The following is a 20901-nucleotide window of genomic DNA, read 5'->3' as shown; positions in this document are numbered from 1 at the left end:
GGGGTATATCAATCTTAGAAAAGTTCGAGATGAATCGACGGTAATAACCCGCCAATCCTAGAAAGGAACGAATATCAGATGCAGATTTTGGCGTACTCCAATTCTTCACAGCTTCGATTTTAGAAGGGTCGACATGAATACCTTGCTTACTAACGACATAACCAAGAAATTGCACTTCATTAATCCAAAACTCACACTTAGAAAATTTAGCATACAAGCGTTCACGACGTAGAAGTCCAATCATCAAACGTAAATGACGAGCATGACCAGCTTTAGATTTCGAGTAAATGAGAATATCATCAATAAAGACTATCATAAAACGATCCAGATAAGGCTTGCAAACACGATTCATAAGATCCATGAACACAACGAGTGCGTTGGTTAGTCCAAAAGGCATGACCACGAACTCGTAGTGTCCATAACGAGTACGAAAAGTGGTCTTGGGTACGTCATCCTCGAGTACACGAAGCTGATGATAGCCAGAACGGAGATCGATTTTCGAGAAACAGAATGCGCCTTATAGTTGGTCAAATAGATCATCAATGCGAGGAAGAGGATAGCGATTCTTAACGGTAAGCTTGTTAAGTTCACGGTAGTCGATACAAATACGAAACGAACCATCTTTCTTCTTCATGAATAGCACGGGAGCACCCCACAGAGAGGTACTTGGACGAATGAATCCTTTGTCAAGCAGTTCTTGAAGCTGACTAGATAATTCTTGCATCTCGGAAGGTGCGAGTCGATACGGGGCCTTGGCGACAGGAGTCGCACCATGTATGAGATCAATACAAAAATCAATGGATCTAGGAGGAGGAAGGCCAGGAAGATCTTTAGGAAAGACATCAGGGAAATCACACACTACTGGAACATCACTTATGTTCTTCCCCTCTCCCTTTTGCTCCACCACGTGGGCCAAGAAGGCAAAGTTCTGTTTACGTAGGCATCTGTTCGTTTGAGTGCATGACATCAGCTTCAGTCCCTTCGAAGGTCGGTCTCCATAGACATGCAAAATATCACCGGACGGCAGAGGTAGACGAACAAACTTCTCGTGACAAGCAATCTCGACATGATTCTTACGCAACCAATCCATACCGATAATGACATCAAAAGTACCTAAATGCATGGGTATTAGATCAATAGTAAACACGTGGTCGTTAAGAGTCAAGGAACAACCACAGAGAATAGAATCAACTAGAATAGACTTCCCATCGGCAATCTCCACCGAAAATGACTTAGGTAACATAGAACGTGCATAGTTTAACAAATATTCAAATTCCACGGACACAAAGCTTCTGTCGGCACCAGTATCAAATAGTATCGAAGCATAAAGGTTATTCACAAGAAACGTACCACTAACGACGTCATTGTCATTACGAGCCTGATTAGCGTTAAGATTGAATGCTCGTCCACGAGCGGCTGGCTGTTGATCCTGGTTGAGCTGAAGACACTGATTACGAAGATGAGTAGTATCTCCACACTTGTAGCATGCACGAACAACATTGACTGGCCTAGGATTCTGCTGAGGAGCTGGTAGGGCTGCCTGAGCTGGGACTTGCTGAGCTGGTTGGGCAGGATTAGCTTGACGAAAATAGGGAGTCGTCTGACCATAGCGATTGCAGTTGGTACACAAACGACATGCAGAATTAGCAGGATGATGAAAGTTGCAAGTGGTACACTTGGGATGAGGCCCAGTGTACTGCCTTTTGACTTCAGGAGTAGCAGCGATTGGAGCAACGGCAGTAGGAGCAGGTTTAGCAGCAGGGTTTGCAGCAGGAACAATAGCATTGCATCCTGATCCCTATAACTTCCTTTTCTTGTTCTTGTTGCCACTTGGCTGCTGAGTAACTTGATGTGCAGACTTAGAAGGAGCAGGGTTAGCAAACTGCTTATCACGTACACGGTTGTTATTGAGACTAGCTGCAAGACGGTAGACTTCCTCAATAGTTTCGAGCTGAGCTGCTTCAATAGAATCACGCATAGCAGGAGGTAGACCATTGATGTACTTGGTTATCATGCGCTTAGGGGTAGAAACCAAGTGAGGAACGATCAAGCTGAGCTGCTTGAAACGAGTAGTATAAGCCAGATTATCATCAGCAATCTGCTTCAAGTGCCAAAACTCTTCTTCAAGTTTCAACTGTTCATGAGGAGGGCAGAACTCAAGCATCATTAGTTCCCGCACCTTGGCCCATGGAAGAGCATAGGCCTCTTCATTCGAATGAATGTTTCTCTCATTCGACCACCACTCCAACGCTCTGCCTTGAAACATTCCCGTTGCACTCCTAGTCTTTAGATGATCTGGGCACTCGCTGTTAATGAAGGTAACGTCAATGCTGTCAAACCACTCGAGCATAGCAGTCACTCCATCATTGCCTGTGAAAGGCTTAGGGTTGCAAGAGATGAAATGTTTGTAGTTGAACTTTATAGGCTTTAGCTTCTCGGCCTTCGAGTCCACAAAGGATGGAGGCGTGTTTGATCCTTGGATCTCAGAGACGAACTTTGGCACGACTCGAGCAATCTGGTCGGCCATGAAGGACATCATCTTTTTCTGAGACTTTTCCCTGGATCTCTTGAGAGTGTCGGATAGCTTACGAGAAGACATCCTAAAGATCCAACAAGAGGATCATAATTCTAGATTCATAGGCCTCACAATCTTGATTCACACACGATAGATTAAGACTCAAGATTCAACAAAAATCACATAGATTAAGGATTCAAGTTTCACATAGATTCCAATAGACTCGACACCACAAACCCACGACCTTCGCATGGCACGTTGTACGAAGTTTGGCAACATGTCAGAAACGCTTATATATAGGAAGTACCAGCGGCGTATCCACCACGCTTTGGGCATATTGCTTCCGCCTCGTACTCGGTGTCATGTTACGTGTCGCAAAACACACTCATCATCGTCTTCATACATACGTAGATTAACCCGATAGTTTCATATAGATTAACCAAATAGATTCGCATAGTTTCCAACAGATTCCAGTAGATTTCATTAGATTCACATAGATTCCAATAGCTTCAATAGATTCCAATAGATTCAATAGATTCCAATAGATTCACATAGATTAGTGTTAACAGTCCACACAACAACGAATTCCCGCATGGCACGTGCTACGAAACTTCGGCAACATGACGGAAGCACTTATATATAGGAAGTACCAGCGGCGTATCCACCATGCTTCAATCATGCCACGTTCGTCTCGTCATCGGTGTCATGCTTCGTTAACCACAACATTAGATTCTATCACTTCATAGATTACCAAATAGATTTCAACAACATAGATTAACCAAGTAGATTCCACAACTTCAACCCGAGCCTACAAAACTACGAACTTCACTTAGCGCGTGTTACGAAGGTTTGGTAACATGCTAGAAACACTTATATATAGGAAGTACCAGCGGTGTATCCACCATGTTTCGGACATGCCACGTTCGCCTCGTCTTCGGCACTAGGCTACGTTTCATATTTTGTTACTCAAAACAACACACACATATATTACACATAGATTACGCTAGAGTACACATAGATTACACGTAGATTTCACATAGTTCCCACATAGATTACACGAGTAGTTTCCTAGCTTAGATTTCAACCATCTCATCACTGGTCTGCAAACACTAAGTTTCGCATGGCACTTAGTATGAAAGTTGGTAACATGTCGGAAACACTTATATATAGGAAGTACCAGCGGCGTATCCACCATGTTTCGGACACATCACTTTCCCTCGTATTTCTATGCCATGTTACATTTAGTGCTTTACAACCACAATAAGACATAGATTCATCAGATAGATTCACACAACATCATGGTCAATCAAGATTCATCATGAATAAAGCCTCATAAATTTAGTTTGATCCTAAGCGATGGCGGAAACATCGGGGTGCGGCACTAAGCGTTCAGATTGTTCATAATTTTCCATAACACTAATAGTTTCAATAGTAATTAAATTTATTCAAAGCAAAATTGTCTAAACATCATAAATCCACAATCACATAATCATCAAAACATCATCATAGATTCAAGAGTTTCTAGATTAGCTAAGTGTAGTTTCTAAGCTTCATCCTAGCTTGTTTCAAGAATCCTAGCATCCTGTCAGCCTGCAACATGTATTAAAATAGAGTCAGTACAAAAGTGTACCGACGAGTATACAAGTTTAAGTATATAGCATAATAGATTCAAAAGACTCATATCCACAATGTAAATGACAACAAAATAGTTTCAGCCGTGCTAGTGTTTGCAGTCCAGGTGATAGCCTAAGTGTCCCGATGCTTTAGTGTTTTCCCAAGAATCAAGGAAAACTAGAATCCTCCTAACAATACCCCCGAGAATATTGGGGAGGTGCATCTCCTATAGCGCTACTATTGTTAAGGCGGAACTACACACTCTGGATTAAACGTTCACATAGCACAAAGAATCAAGAATCAAGAATCACAAGTTTCACATACACATAGGATAGAGTTTAGATTCCAAAAGTATCAAGTTTCATAGTTTAATAGAATACATGTTGCATCCCAAAGTTTAAAACAAAAAGGGATTGAGTATACTCACAGTTTGCTTAACAGATTAATTGTTATTGGATCAAAGGGAGCTCTTTAGGTTTAGCCTGATTAGATTATAACAGATATGTGTCAGACAAAACAACGAGATTGCACAAAGTGTCAGATCAGTCTATGGATCAGAGGGCAGTTCGATCGGACGGAAGTCCGATCGCATTGCCATTCAATTGACTGTTGTGTGTGGGACGAATTACCATCCGATCGGATGGTCATCCCTTTGGATGGTCATTCGATCGAATGGTCATTCGATCCAAGTGTCAAGATTTAAATTGTTACCAAGTGTTCAACTCAGGTTACCTCGATCGGATGGTCATTCGATCAACGACAGTTCGATTGGATTGCCATTCGATCATTAAGGTTTCCAAAGTTTCAAGTTTCTGAAAAGTTTCTAAGTGTTTAAGGTTACGAGGCAAGTGTCACTTGATCGGATGGTAGTTCGATCGGATGGCTATCCGATCAAATTGCCATTCGATTGCGTTGTCCTTGTCCCGTTCATAACCTTGTAAAGTTTCTGAGTTTAACGTGACGTCATGGTACGTATTGAGACAATGGTAAACACATCAACGTTCAGCCGGTCTAATCGGATGGGAATCACCCCAGCCCGATCAGTCGTCCGTTCGTGACGGTGCTTATGTCGGAATCCGTACTCCGATCATCTTCACCGGTAACAATCCATTTCCAAGCTGACTCAAGACTAATCATCGAGTCTTCAGTCCGTTCAGATCCGGATTCCACCGTTTTAAGTGAAAATTGAGAAAAGATGAGAGAAAACATAAGTTTTAGCTGAAAAAGTCTAGACTTTAGTAAAAGTTAAGTGTAAAACACATGAAACTCCTTAGATCTGAGCTAGATCTTGGCGAGAATGGCATCACACCATAGTTTGTACAAACCACCGTGATGATGTCACTCTCAATAGCTCAAATCTAAGAGATTTCACGGTGAATAGTGAGATTTCAAAGGAGGATCGTGTAGATCAAAGTTGTACAAGGATCTAGTGTAAAACGTAGCGAAATCGCCGATAAATGGAAGAAAAGGAGAGTGCGTGTGTCTGGTTCGAAGGAGGCTGTCGCATCAGTGAGAAATGATGTGACAACTCCTATTTATAGTGCAAGGAGGGGATAAAGGCGGTGTGCAACGAATCGGATAGCAGTTCGATCGAATGGCTACCCGATCGGATGGTCATCCGATCGGATTGCCATTCGGTCAATCCTCTCCTTTCCGCGTTCCCGTCTGTGTTTCGTTTCGCGAGTTAGATTAATCATTGCGTTGCGTATTATTGGGTATTAGTATCACATAACTAGATTATATCATTAACACCAAAGTTTCCAAGTTTCATAGGTTCCGCCAGTGACAAGACTCTAGTCCCTCGTTCAACCAAGTCTCAAGTTTCACGAGCCTCTAGAGTCAAGCACCAAAGTATCAAGAGTCAGGAATCTAGATTCCAAGTTTCAAGAATCATAGTTTCCAAGTATTAAGTATCAAGAATCGTAGAATCATAGAATCATAGAATGAAACCTCAAGAATCATAGTATTTAGTATCAAGAATCAAGATTCAAGTATCCAGGGTCTAGTATTAAGAATCAAGTGTCATAGCATCATAGACTTCACACAGCATCACAAGTGTCAAGTATCTCATAGTATAGGGGCTAAAAGTGTCAAATAGATAAAAGTCTAGGGACGCAGGCGTTACAATAGGCTTGGTTAGAAGCAATACATGTGCAAGATTTCATAAGATAAACATGTGTAAGTAAAAGTTATAAAAACAGAAAGTTTGGGCCTCAAAATGGTAACGTTCCACCTTAGTTTACCCTGGTAAACTTGTGAAAACACTCCTAGAGGTGTTCCAAGCTTTCAAGAAGAAGAAACAGTGATGAAACATGAAGAAAAGTGAGGTAGAAGCTCACTTTTGTACCTAAGTATAATCTGCCTTCACTTGTATTTTCAGCTGATTAGAATGTGTTTTGAGAATGTTTGAGGGTTTGGAAAAGTGAAATGAAGGTGTATGAGGCTTGGTTTTATAATGGTGAAGTAGGGTTTGAGTTTTAATGGAGTTAGAAGGTGATTGGGTGAGAATAGAGGTGGAAAATTGGCCAAGCTGTATGCACAAAACTACATTCTTCGGATTATGCCTTCTCGCCACCCCCGACGTGAAAGGGTTTTCTCCGTCGCCCCCCCCCGTGAGGAGGCCTTTTTTTTGCCCAAGGTTGTTTTTTCATATTTTGGCCCCCAAACTTCTATATGTTTGTCATTTTATGCCCAAAATTGTGTTTTAATGTGTTTTCAAGCATGCAAAGCATCTGAAAGTATGGTTTACGTATCCCGTATGTATGAATGAGAATTCGAGCGTATAAATAGTATTGGTTTGCATGAAATTATGTATTGATGATCGTTTCGCGTATGATACAAGTATAATAAGTATAAGCATAAAAAGATGAATTTCATTATGATCGAAGTCTCGGATTACAAGCTTGGAAGTGAACTAGATGTTGAACAGGTTAAGGTTTACCAATTAAGTGTAGTTTATGCAAAAGTGCATATTTGTTCATAACTGCAGTTTCATACAAGTTTATTAGTGACATTGCACAAGTTAATTAGTGACATTACACAGGTTGGTTCATAAGTGCAGTTTCATACAAGTTGATTGTTAGCCAATATAACAACCCTAATATAAACCGACACCCTAAAAATATTTAAGATACCCCGAATACCTTTATTTTATTAAAATTAAATAAAAATAAATTTTCATGGCATCTCGCGGGGCGCGTAGCCCTTGGCTACTGCCTACGCGGGCCGTGACAGGAAGGGGTCAGGGCGAGCCCCTGAGCCGCCGCGTGTTGAGACGCGTGTGGAGGCTACGAGTCGAATCAGCAACCCTAGGGCCTACCCTAGGGAGCCTCGCGGGCCGCGTAACCCTTAGCTACATCTTACGCGGGCCGCGTAAAACTTGAAATCTGGCCCTATAAATGGAGACCTCCAGTCTTCAGTCGAATTCGTTCATCTCTCGAGCTCTCTCTCTAATTTCTGAATAGCAATCATAATTTTCGGGTATAATACCCCCTAAATAACGAAGTTCTGCTCCGTTGTAAGTATCATAACCCCGGTTACGTATTAGATACGCTGCCCGATTGATCTAGGGTTCCGTAACAGCTGTCTTGGTTCTGCCCGACGTAGTCGTTGGAAAGTCGTCTCGGGGAGGGTATTACTAATGTAAATATTAATGGTTATTATACTAACACGTGTGCATTTGTGTAAATTATAGATAATCACCATGAAACCCTTACAGAAAACCTAAGACAGCAATGTGAGTAATCTCCTTTTTGTAAACTATTTTTACAAAACTTTAAATGTTTTACAATGTGATTAAGCAGTGATTGAGTCTTTGTAGTCTTCAATTACTGCCGGTATGTTGGGGTTTTGTATACAAAATGTGAGACACGTTACCATTGGACAAAGAGTTAGCCAATGTGAAATATGACCCACCAGTCAGGATTGACAGTACTGAATGAGTAATTGTGAAGATATAAATATTGTAATCGCTCTCAATACTGTTTAAATGATAAACCTCTTCTTGATTAATCTGGGATTCACTCACCAGTATTTTCCACTGACAAAATGTTTTAAAACGCGTTTCAGGTAACACAATGTGAAAGCCAACTAGAAGCCAGCTGGACAGCACTGAAGGCTTGGAAAAGTGGCTATAAAAGTTACCTAAATAAAAAGGCGTTTTATTTCAATAAAATTGGATTTATCCCTGTAAATCAGTTTGTAATGAAAACTTGGGTTTTATCCCAATTTACTTATTTATATAAAATATGGTGTTTTACTCTAACAAAAATTTCCTAACTACGGTCCTGATGTAATTTCCGCTGCCAAATTGATAAACACCGATACCACCGACACTGAATCTCGCGACCGCCCGTTCCCGGGACAGATAGGGGACGGGGGTTGCGACAGCCAATTATGTGGATTAGTGACAGTGATTGACTTAGGTAGATGGGTTTCAAATATGCAGGTTTAGTGCAATTTACCTAGGTAGATGGGTTTCAAATAATGTCAAAAATGGCGAAATGGGTTTCAATGTTTTAGTCCCTGACCTTATAAAGTCAAAACGAGTTGATGATGCTTTACTATTTTTACTTTACAAAGTCAAACCTGCACCTAATATTAGAATGGAGGGAATTTTGAATATAATATAAGCGAGGGGCAATATAGTCTTTTAACATCATTTAGTAAGGGCAATATGGTATTTTACAACATGTATTAACAGCTGACTAACTTTCGGGGGCATATGGAAATGAAATAACAATGTGAGCGTTTTAGATGGCAAAAACTGAAAGGGAGGAAAGCAGACAACAATCTGGACCAACTCAGGAAGGCAAATTGCTCTTTATTATAAATTTAAAAAAAAATAAATTAGTCTTAAATTTAAACTCTAAATTATATCTGTTACTATAACATTTTCATAGATAAGAAACCTCACTGATAAGTACATGTCATGTGTTTTTTTCTGAGTTTTAAAATTTAAATTTTACCATTAATAATAATAATATATGTTTTTAACTCATTTATTTTTATCTAATAACTTAATAACTTGCGCTTGTTAACTGAAAATAAAGGGAATAAAACTAGATACAAGGTTGCTTTTAACTTTTTTTCTCAATATTCCGATATAATACTTATTGAAGATGGAGTTGCATTCATAATAAAGTATTTTTTGGTAACGTAAACTATACAAAGTACCGGTATTGTATGAACGAAACCGATATGGATGGAACAACATAGTACAAGCATTATTATAAACATAACCAGTACCTCTATTCGTTTTTATGGCTTTCGATTAGTACTATCACAAACCGAACCGATACCAAATGAGGTTTTTGAATTATCGGAACCGGTGCATATATTCAAGAGTTAAATGCCATTTTAGTCCCTGTGGTTTGGGTCATTTTGCCAGTTTAGTCCAAAGGTTTCATTTTTAACATGTGGGTCCAAAAAGGTTTCACAGTTGCCATTTTAGTCCACTTGGATAACTTCATCCATTTTTTCTGTTAACAAGAAGGCCAATTCGGTCATTTTGTATGTAATTCTGTTAACTAAAAGGGCAATTCAGCCATATAAAATGACCGAATTGGCCTTCTCGTTAACAGAATAATGAATGAAGTTAACCCAGTGGACTAAAATGGCAACTATGAAACCTTTTTGGACCCACAGGTTAAAAATGAAACCTTTGGACTAAACTGTCAAAATGGCCCAAACCATAGGGACTAAAATGGCATTTAACTCTATATTCAATTTTATTAAGTTCGATCGATATAAAAAGCCTTGTTGATAACCTTTTGAGTTGTGTTGATAACAACGATACCGACTAAACGAAATCCATACTAGTGTCGATATTTTCAAAACTGTATTTTCTCGTAGCAATCATATACAAACATTTTTTCTTTTACAGATGAAATATTGTGGTTTTCTATTATACCAAAACAAGGACACATAAGTGTGAGTTAATGCAGTATGGATAATGATGGTGCGCATTGGAAGTTTATAACATAATAACAAAATTCACTAGTTTAATACCCATTCGGTGGACGGGTTACATTGAACAACGTAAAAACAAAGGTAATCTATATTAAGTGTACACAAATTCAAACAACATTACAAACAAAAGAACCATTCTTTAAGTACCATTCTAAAAGCATTAGCCTACAACAAACAACAATGATAAGGTAATCAACATTAATACTTTTAGTTTTTCTGATATATAAATAACAATAACCAAGCTTTCCAACGTGCCATATATATCATACCTGCTCATATGTTATCTTTCTCAGAGGTGAACCACCTCCAATTGATGCATACCCTTCATAACTTTTGGGTGCCCAAAATGTGGAAAAGAGTCATGCCAAGGGCCGTTATAGGAACCTAAAAAACCTTGGGAAACGAATGATATCTTGTATCCTGATACCCTGTATTAATAGAAACTCACATTTCGCCTATAAGGAATCATTCCTTTTTTCCAAATCTAACTACATCAAAAGTAAGAAACATTTAGCTCAATTTCCAGACGAATAATAAGCAATGTCGAGTGAAAGTTACATCAGTCAAACATGAGGATATAAAATTGCAATTTTAACTACTAACTTTGTTTTGTATGGAGAAATTGATAAACTACTAATTTTATTTTGTACAAAGAAATTGATGAAATTGACATCAACCAAAACTCCATAAGGTGTTGTATTGTACTTTAAGAACAGAGTAGAAGATACATAGGGTTTGCAAATAAAAGATCTAAACCTTCAAATAATGGTATACATACACGAGATGTAGGGTACAAATGAGCAGCAAAAGACATGTCGGAACTCTACACCATAAGTCCTAAAATTTTGGTCTGATTGGTGATGAAGAGAACGCCAATGAGATATTGACCTCTTCAAGGATTGAAGAAACGGAGTCTTGGCTCAACCAATTTCTCTAACCGACCCCATTTTTCTACAACTGCAACACTAACCTGAAAGAAATGAACACAAACATGCAATTATAAACAATCTAGTTAGCCTAAATATATATAAAAAATCTAACTGGACTAATTTTTTTTAACGGCAAATTTGGATTACTGACGGACCACTGGAGTATCATCGTGCCACCAGCGGAACCACCCAATCATATCCATCTCCACTAGGCATAATGCCTATACAACAATTCAAGAGTAAACCCAATAAATATGGGAAAACCCTCTTGTGGGAACGAACCCAGAACCTATTGGTCCAAAGCATTATCCCACCCTCAAGATGCCACTAGGCTATAAAGCCATGGCAAATGGACTAATTACATTGATAACTTTACTTTGCTCCATCTTTTGTTCACTGCCGGAAAAAAATTCGCTTGCTTAAATTAATGGTACAAATTGTTGCTAGCAGGTACATCATATAACAATACCTCCTCAAATGATTTGTAGGAGGTTGAGTTGTGTAGATAATGGGTACGAAAAATTAGGAGGTAACCACAAAGTTGTGGAGAAAATGGGTCGAAAAATTAGGAGAAAACCACCACCTAAGGTAACCGTCCTGAACCGCTACCACAACGGTTTTTTTGTGAGTTTAAACGGCTCAGATTTCATCTAAGCAAGATCTAACGATGGATATAGATTTCAAATACGGTTAGACTTATGGGCTTAATAATATATATAATTTTGTGCTATACAGCTAACAACATTTCGATCTTTAAAGTTTTTCTAAATTTGTAATGCTTATAGTTTTCTTAATGGCTTGAATTTAAACATTAGTTTTGGGGTGTTTGATTGGCGCGTTTTGGATAGAAATGAAAGAGTTTTCATCTGATTTGTTCACCAATCGAAACAAGGTTGAACAGGTTCGGTTTTTGTTTAAGATTTTTTGCGTACGGGTCTTGAGACTAATTTGTTGTCTAGCGGTGTGCCCCATCAAGTGTAGTTTCTACAACCGAAAATGTATGCCTTCTCAGAACACCAAATTGTTGTCTTTTTATTGTATTCACAAGTCGACTCTTGGTGGCCTTTCAACTCTCCCGTTATATTCTGTTTAAAATAAAAAAACCCTATGTACCATGTACGAATCCCAACATAAGTTGCCTTTGAATCGTGAAAATTAGCAAGAGTAAAATGCCAAAATCGTCCCTGGGGTTTGGTCACTTTTGGCTTCAGTTAAAAAGTGAAACTTTTTGTAACTAGATCTTTGAGGTTTCATTTTTGTTGCAATTCCATCTAAATCACCAACTCAGTTAAAATGTATCGTTAACTCCAATGGACGACTTTGACAATTCTCAAACCTCGGGTACGATTTTGGCACTGTCCCATTTATTTTTTTTGTTTTTTTAATTTTAATAAATTTTATTTTTATCTTTATATAAAAAACAATAAAAATAATTATAACTAAAATACATATACATATGCCATCACCACTTTGATGGGGTGGTAGAGCCTTTGTGTCTCTTGGGAGTGACCGGGGTTTAATTCCTGACAGAGGGTAAAAATTTGGTGTAATTTAAGAGTAGTGTTATCTAACCTTTGCCGTTAAAAAAAAAAAAAAAATATACATTTACACACAATTATTGGAGATGCAAACTTGATCCAACTGAATCGGAGGTACGGGAATTGCAGGATTGGTTATCCATCATCAGCAACGCTCAAGTTTCCGACAGCCCAAACCCTTGGACTTGGCTTAGGGACGCAACAAGGGTTTTCCCGGTGAGCCTAAAAATTGCAAACTTAGGAAGGCCAGGTGACAACTTTGTCCTTGATTGGTATGGTATGGTAAAATTCCATTGAAGATATAACCTCTTCGCTTAATGATCCGGCTTCAACACTTGTAGAATTAAACGTGAGGAAAATGCATGTTTTGCCCCTATTGCATTGAGAAAGCGTGGGGACCATGGATTATATTCTTACTTCCTACTGTGTCACTTCCTGGTGCAACACAAATTCATTCAGAAAAATGAGGAGAAAAAAATGGTTCAAGTGACGATTCTAGCAACATTATATAGAACATTAGGAGGAGGGACTTCATCTTTTCAAACTCTTAGAAGTTATCAAATCTATGGGGGTATTTTTGGGTAAAAAACATATGAAGTGTAATTTTAGTTTCTTTAACATTTAATTCCTTCTATTGGTTGTTGTCTCTCTTTTTATTTTATACACAGGTGTTTAAAGACATAATTTATTTATTATTAACATGGCCGGACCTGAGGGTAGGCGGGGAAGACCACCGCCCAGGGTCCGATATTTCGAAGGGCACGTTATTTTTAAAAAAATTGATACGTATATGTAAAAAATAAATAAATTAATAGGGTATACTTATAGAAACACCAACATAGACCCACTTACAAAACTATTTTTATGGTTTAGATTAGTTATTAGCCCATTGGCATTAGTTTTAGACCTTTAGTGAGCCCAATACCCAATTTCGTTAAGACCTAAGGGCACGTTTTTTCAAGCTAGAACAGGGTACACGAATTCTCAGGGCCGACCCTGATTATTAAGTATATATAATATTATATTTATTCAAAGCGGTATTATACGAGATTCTAACTTTTAATATTCAAACACTAATATTTGTAGATAACAGGAATGATAATTTAAAGAAGTGACAAATATAGCTATGATTTAAAAGTTTAATTTATGAACAAATTACCACATTAGCAAAGAAGTTGTTGAGTGAGGAATATTCGCTTTTGATTGCCGACAGAAGTAGATAGGGATTGGCACTCGGCACGTTTCACGTTGAATATCACACATGCATCCAATTCCATCCTTGCTTTTCTAACGCTTTCTAGCGGGTAACGTATTCTTACTAGTATTGTCCTTTTAATCCAAAATACCTTCATTTTATATTTTTTTTTTTTTTATATTTTTTTTTTAATTTTACTCATTCAAATTTGATTACTTTACATCAATAGCGCAGGTATTTTCAATTATTTTATTCATATTAATCTAAATACTAATATTTTCATGTATTTATTTTTTAATCATTATCTTTTTACTGTTAAATATCATCTAAGTAATATGTAATTACAGGATTTGAAACCGTATCACATTTATAACGAACAACCACTGATTAACATTATCTTCTTACTGTTAAATATCATCTAAGTAGACCACGTGTAAATAATTATTAAAAGTAGATCACTAGACTCGATAAATCTATAAATTTTGGCTGGCATGTACCCAAACATATGTGTGAAACCGTTAGTTAAAAATCCTCGGAATTATGTCGGAAATTGTAGTTACAAATTAATCGGAATTTTGTCGGAAAAATGTAGTCAGAAATTAGTCGGAAGTTTGTCGAAAACATCATCGGAATCTTGTCGGAAACTTTTTCCGACCTGACTTTTTCCGACTAGACCTTTTTGTCAGAAATTAGTCGGAAACACCGTTTTCCGACCGAATTCCGACAAAAAACTTGGTCGGAACTAGGCGTGTTTTTTAGTAGTGTGTGGGCACATTCCTCGAATACTTTTTATTGAAATTTGACGTTTTGAACCTTTTTCAAACGAGCATGATCCTTATTTTCTCAGTTAAGAAACACCAACTTAATCCGGGGATTAGCTTATGGTTTGTGTCTCGTTTAAATAAGATTAATCTTCTTCTGAACTCGATAATACACCGTGAAGCTCGTCACAAGAAGGAGAACAGGGGGTTCTCCTTGTAACCACCATCTAGCGTGAGAATAAGAACTTCATTTGAGGATAAAAGTGTGTGTATTAAGTAAGAGAGTGGTCCTTAAACCTAGAGGTGAAGTTCTTTATTTATAGCCGAGGTGAATTGTGAAGGAGATGGGCTGATGGGCCTTGGGCCCGATAACGACAACAAGGGATATCCATTCTGCCTCCCCTGTCTCGACCGTTTAGTGATCCCAGGTGAGAGGGTAGCTGGCGCACGCTGAATGGATCCACGTGTCCTGACGGTTGTCCTTAATGTCTGGTCTGTCACCAGCAGTTAGGTGGAGATATTGGAGCAGTGGTCGGCGCACACTGATTGGTGCCACAAATGTGTCATTGTGTACTTATTGTCTCCTACACGATTACTCATCGTGTAGCACGATAGAATACAGCCTGTTGAGCGCCTATTGGTCCACTACTTTGGCATTCATACTTTTTGTACTGTCCGATGTTGCCCTGCGCATCTTGTCCCCGCGCGACCTGGGGTAGACTTGTGTGGTCGGCGCAAGGTTAAGGAAGCTAGGTCTTTTGTTAAAGAAACTAAGTGTCAGAATTGATTCTATCTTGGTCCTGATCTCGTGCGCGACTTGGAGTACACCTTTATAATCGGCGCATGGTCAGGAAAGTCAACACTCTGGTTTACTTTGGGTATGGCCTCGCGCGCCACCTGACGTTAACTCATATGATCTGCACAAGATTTGGGACCATACCCATTCAAGAATATCTAGGGCGCAAAATTTCGTTGCTTAAAAAACCATCCTGCTAAACAAGAATATCTTTTATTTCTTCATATTCTAAGGTGTCCAAGTTCTTTGTTTATAATCAAATACGTTGAGGTATCTTTCTAGTTTATTTTGTATCTGTCATATTGTAACTAGTTATATATTGTGCAGCTTAAAGGGTAATTTACATAAGTCAAATCGGATTTTAATGATAAAAGTTCTTATTTATTGCTTGACAATAATCGACACTGACATATAACTAATATTGTTCCTAAATTTCACTTTGCTTGTTAATTGCAATCCCTACTCGCATAATCATCAAATATTTACATTTGATTTCTACTTGATTTCGTTCGCACGGATGATGGTGATCAAAATGGGGGTTCAACAAAAATAATTATGAGAGTGAAATTACCATTGAGAAATTTGAGAGTGCCACTAGTTGGACTACAAATATGGACATTAACGGCCAAATAGAGTATAGCTTGGATTGTTAAAATTTTGTCACCTATTTTATGTTCGCTGATAAATCTTCATCTACCTTGTATGCATAAATGCTTTTAACAAAAAAAACTGTAAAAAACTTATTTTACAATAAAAAATCCCGAAATTGTTTTATTATTAAGACACTGTTTTATTATTAAGATACACTATACTATTCATTTGTCATTTAACACACGCATACATATCTGACATTTCACATGTGCAAATGTGGTTGTGCGAGTATTGTTTTGGCCATACAAAGTTTCCCAACTACCCTTTGTGGATAACACGAAACCACGCCACATGAAAAAAAAAATGTCATCAACCTTCTCTATCTATATCTATATCTATACTCTGCTATATAATGCATTATAAAAAGGTAAAGCTGTAAATTCATAGTCATGTTAAGACAAAATTAACACAAGGCATTAATTCAACTATAAATTTAATAGAGTGATATTGAGTGAAGTTAGACTATTAATTAATTATCTATATCCATCCTATTAGAGTTAACTGCCATTTTCGTCCCTGTGGTTTGGTCACTTTGGCCATTTCAGTCCATTTTTCAAAAATGCGCCATTTTCCTCCTCGACGTTCTGGAAAGGTGCCATTTCAGTCCAAAAATCATAACCCAGTTAAGTCGGTTTGTAAATAAGGACTGATTGTGTAAATTTGTAACATAAAGGACCATTTAAGTAAAATGTATAAATATTAATATAATTATAAAATATATAATATAAAAACACCACCACCACTAGCCCTGCCACCACCACCACTCCGCTGCCACCACCACCACCGCCACCATCGCCACCACAGCCGCTGCCACCACCACCACCACCGCCACCACCACCACCACCGCCACCACCACCGCCACCACAGCCACTGCCACCACCACCACCACGCCACCACAGCCACCACCGCCACCGCAGCCACTGCCACCACTCTCTCTCTACTCTCTCTCTCTATGCTCTGCAATCACCACCACCATCACCTTTACCTCTCTACTCCGGTGATTGGAGTAAATCCGGCCATCTTTCCGACACCCCACACCCCCACGAACCAAACTAACCACACACCCCTCCACATCTCACAGATCAGACGAGAGAGGGAGAAAGTCGGAGAGAGAGAGAGAGAGATAACGACAAGAGAGAGAGAGAGAGAAGGAGGCGGGAGAGAGAACCGGCGACGGTGGGGGTGCCGTTTTTCCGGTGAGTTGCAGGCGGCGGCAGTGGTGATGAAGGTCTGATGATGATGATGAAGATCGCGATGATGATGAAGGTCGATGATGATCGATGATGATGATAACAGATGATGACGATGATGACGTTGATGGTGGTGGCAGTGGCTGTGGTGGCGGTGGTGGCAGTGGCTGTGGTGGCGGTGGTGGCTGTGGTGGCGGTGGTGGTGGTGGTGGCAGTGGCTGTGGTGGCGGTGGTGGTGGTGGCAGTGGAGTGGTGGTGGTGGCAGGGCTAGTGGTGGTGGTGTTTTTATATTATATATTTTATAATTATATTAATATTTATACATTTTACTTAAATGGTCCTTTATGTTACAAATTACACAATCAGTCCTTATTTACAAACCGACTTAACTGGGTTATGATTTTTGGACTGAAATGGCACCTTTCCAGAACCTCGGGGAGGAAAATGGCACATTTTTGAAAAATGGACTGAAATGGCCAAAGTGACCAAACCACAGGGACGAAAATGGCAGTTATAATTATTGTTGTTACTATTACTATTGGTATTACGATGCAACTCTTTGGGATAAAACGGTAATTTCCACATGATATTAAGATGCAAGTATGAAGACCATATTAAAACACGAGATATTAAGACGATACGATATATCGGGTTATAAGGTGAAAGCTTAAAATTCTCTGTGATTCTAATCTAAAGACCGATCACATCCTTCAATCCTTCACTTTAAGGTATCAAGTGTTTAACCTCTTAATAACCAACAACTTCATCTTATTTATTTAATTATTTCATTTTTAACTTTATTTTAATTTTATTATTATTGTGAAATTATCACCCTGCCTCATCACGATGGGTTCCTTCTAGCATATAACAATTTTGGTAGCCTTAACTACAGTAGGTTTTTTTATTATTTTTTGGGCTTTTCTACTTTATTTTATATTACACTTCCTATTCTTTAATATATACTTCACACGACCTCTCAAGTTTAATATATTTATTCTTCGCCCTATAATTTGGTTTAGTTTTTGTTTGCACCCCCTGCAGTTAATTTCGTTGATTTTTCCTTTTTTTAAACTGATTTACACTATAATGTCTGAACTTAATAAAGTTAACATTTTGAGTTTTTAACGAATATTCTATTACGTTATTTTTTTTCGGTTTCGTTTTTTATATTAGTGCTCCATGCAAGTAATTTTTATATATGTTTCGACGTGAATTTTCATAACATTGTTTTTAGACTGATTGATTGTTTTAAAAAAAATTTTAAACCGTTTGTTTTTTTAAACTGTCGGGGGTTCGTCTACTTATATATTGTATAACTTAAAGGTAATTTACATAAGTAAATTGAATTTTAATAATCAAAATTCTGATTTATTGCCAGGCAATAATCAACACTAACATTATAACTAATAGTGTTCCTAAATCTCACTTTGGTTCTTAACAATAATCCCCACACGTTTAATAATCAAAGATTTACATTTGATTTCTATTCGATTTCTCTCACATGGATGATCATGATCGAGATGAGTGTTCAACAAAAATGATTATGTGAGTGAAATTGCCATTAACAACAAAAAATGAAAGTTGAGAATCCTACTAGTTGATATGATCTAGATAAGTGTTCAACAAAAATGATTAAGATATACTATACTATTCATTTCTCATTTAACACACGCATACATCTCTGACATTTCACATGTGCAAATGTGGCTTTGCAAGTGTTGTTCTTCTAGCCATACAAAGCGTCCCAACTACCCTTGTGGGTAACATGAAACCACGCCACATTAAAAAACGACTCTCTTATGTACATTTGCTAAATGCATTCACAATGCTCTTGTGTCTTATAGGCATACGTTTCAGTTTATTTGTTTGTTTTTTTTTTTCTTTTATAGGTTTCAGGCGGTTTTAGTATTGGAGTCTTGCCACAATATTTATCTACAATTTTACACTTAATGTTATACTACAAGTCACATTATTTTCTATTTTTATTTATTAACCTATTTATTTAATATGATATTTTAATAAGTGTTTTGATCAAAAATTAGCTAAGCAGTTAGTTGATCAAATTCATTATGTGTGGAAAGTGTGCTAAATTGTAATCGATTGAGAATTTCGTTAAATAGTATAAAATGAAGACGTTGGTCAAAGATGCTAAGTGTTTTTAATGAAACAATACTTGAATTGCTAAAAATACTACTCAGGATATCAGAATATGGTGTCACACTTAGACTCGCAGCAGATTATTGGTCGGATCATGATTACTGTCCATAGCTCATGACAACTATTAGAAGTTTAAAAATTTAAAGCATATCCAAATTAAAATGTCACACATATAATAAAAATCTCAAATAATCCATACAAAATTCCAAATTCATAAGACACAAAATAAAATTCATTTTATTTAACTAAGGCAAGTCCTGCATGTCTTGATCTTCAACTCTGTCACATCTGGTTACCTGTGTCATACGTAAAAATATTTTTTGGGTCCACATAAAGTTGGTGAATAGATTTAAGTTTAAATAAAACATTTTTGCTTTATTATTTTTAAAATAATTTAACATGAAACCTCAAATGTAAATGATATTGTCGCAACCCCCGTCCCCTACTTAAACCCGGTAACCGGCGGCCGCGGCCAGTTTCGGTGGTATCTGTTGTTTTATCAATTTTGGCAGCGGAAATTACATCAGGACCGTAGTTAAGAAATATTTTATCAGAGTAAAATACCATACTTTCATAATATTAAACACATGGGGTAAAACCCAATTTTTAAGTACACACATTTTCATAGGAATAAATCCTATTTTTATTTAATAAAAACATCTATTTCTATTAGGTAACTTTATTGCCACTTTTCCAAGCCTTCAGTGCTGTCCAGCTGGCTTCTATTTGGCTTTCACATTTTGTTACCTGAAACGCGTTTAAAAACATTTGTCAGTGGGAAACACTAGTGAGTGAATCCCAGTTTAATCAAGTTTAGTAAAACCATTGTACAGTCTTGAGGGCGGTCTCGCAATTACATTTGTTTCCAAGTCATACCAATTACCACCCACGGTACTGTCGGACCTGACTTGTGGAAATGTTACCCCTCGCAAGGCAGTAACAAATTTTGTATACAAAACCCCAACATACCGACGATAATTATATCCTTACAAATACTCAATAACTGTTTAGTATATAATTAATCGTGTGAGGTTTTGTAAAAACAATTTGCAAAAAGGAGATTACTCACATTGCTGTCTTAGATTTTCAGTAAGTATTTCCTGGGAATAATCTATACATTACACAAATGCACACGTGTTAGTATAATAACCCATTTTAACATTAGTAATACCCTCCCTGAGACGGCATTCCAACGACTACGTCGGGCAGAACCACGACAGCCGTTACGGAACCCAAGATCAATCGGGCAGAGCATCTAATACGTATCCAGGGGTTATGGTCAATGTTGTAGAAGGCCTTAGGCGCTAGTCGGGCGGTGAGGTACCGCCTAGGGATTAATCGAGATTAATAGGGATTAATCGGATTGGACTTTTTAAGTATAATTTTACAATTTTTTTATATATATATGGATAACTTTATACTTTTTATTAATAAATTTACAAGTTTAGGAGATAACTTTATACTTTTTATTAATAAATTTAAAAGTTTATGAACCATATGTAAACTAGTGAAAGATAGAGGGGGTTAAATGTTAAAAGACCAAAACTTAAATGTTAAAATAGGTTTATAACTAAAATTTGGGCTT

Source organism: Helianthus annuus, chromosome 9 (assembly GCF_002127325.2).
Source record: "Helianthus annuus cultivar XRQ/B chromosome 9, HanXRQr2.0-SUNRISE, whole genome shotgun sequence".
In the NCBI taxonomy this organism is placed as follows: Eukaryota; Viridiplantae; Streptophyta; class Magnoliopsida; order Asterales; family Asteraceae; genus Helianthus; species Helianthus annuus.
This window is presented reverse-complemented; position numbering follows the sequence as displayed.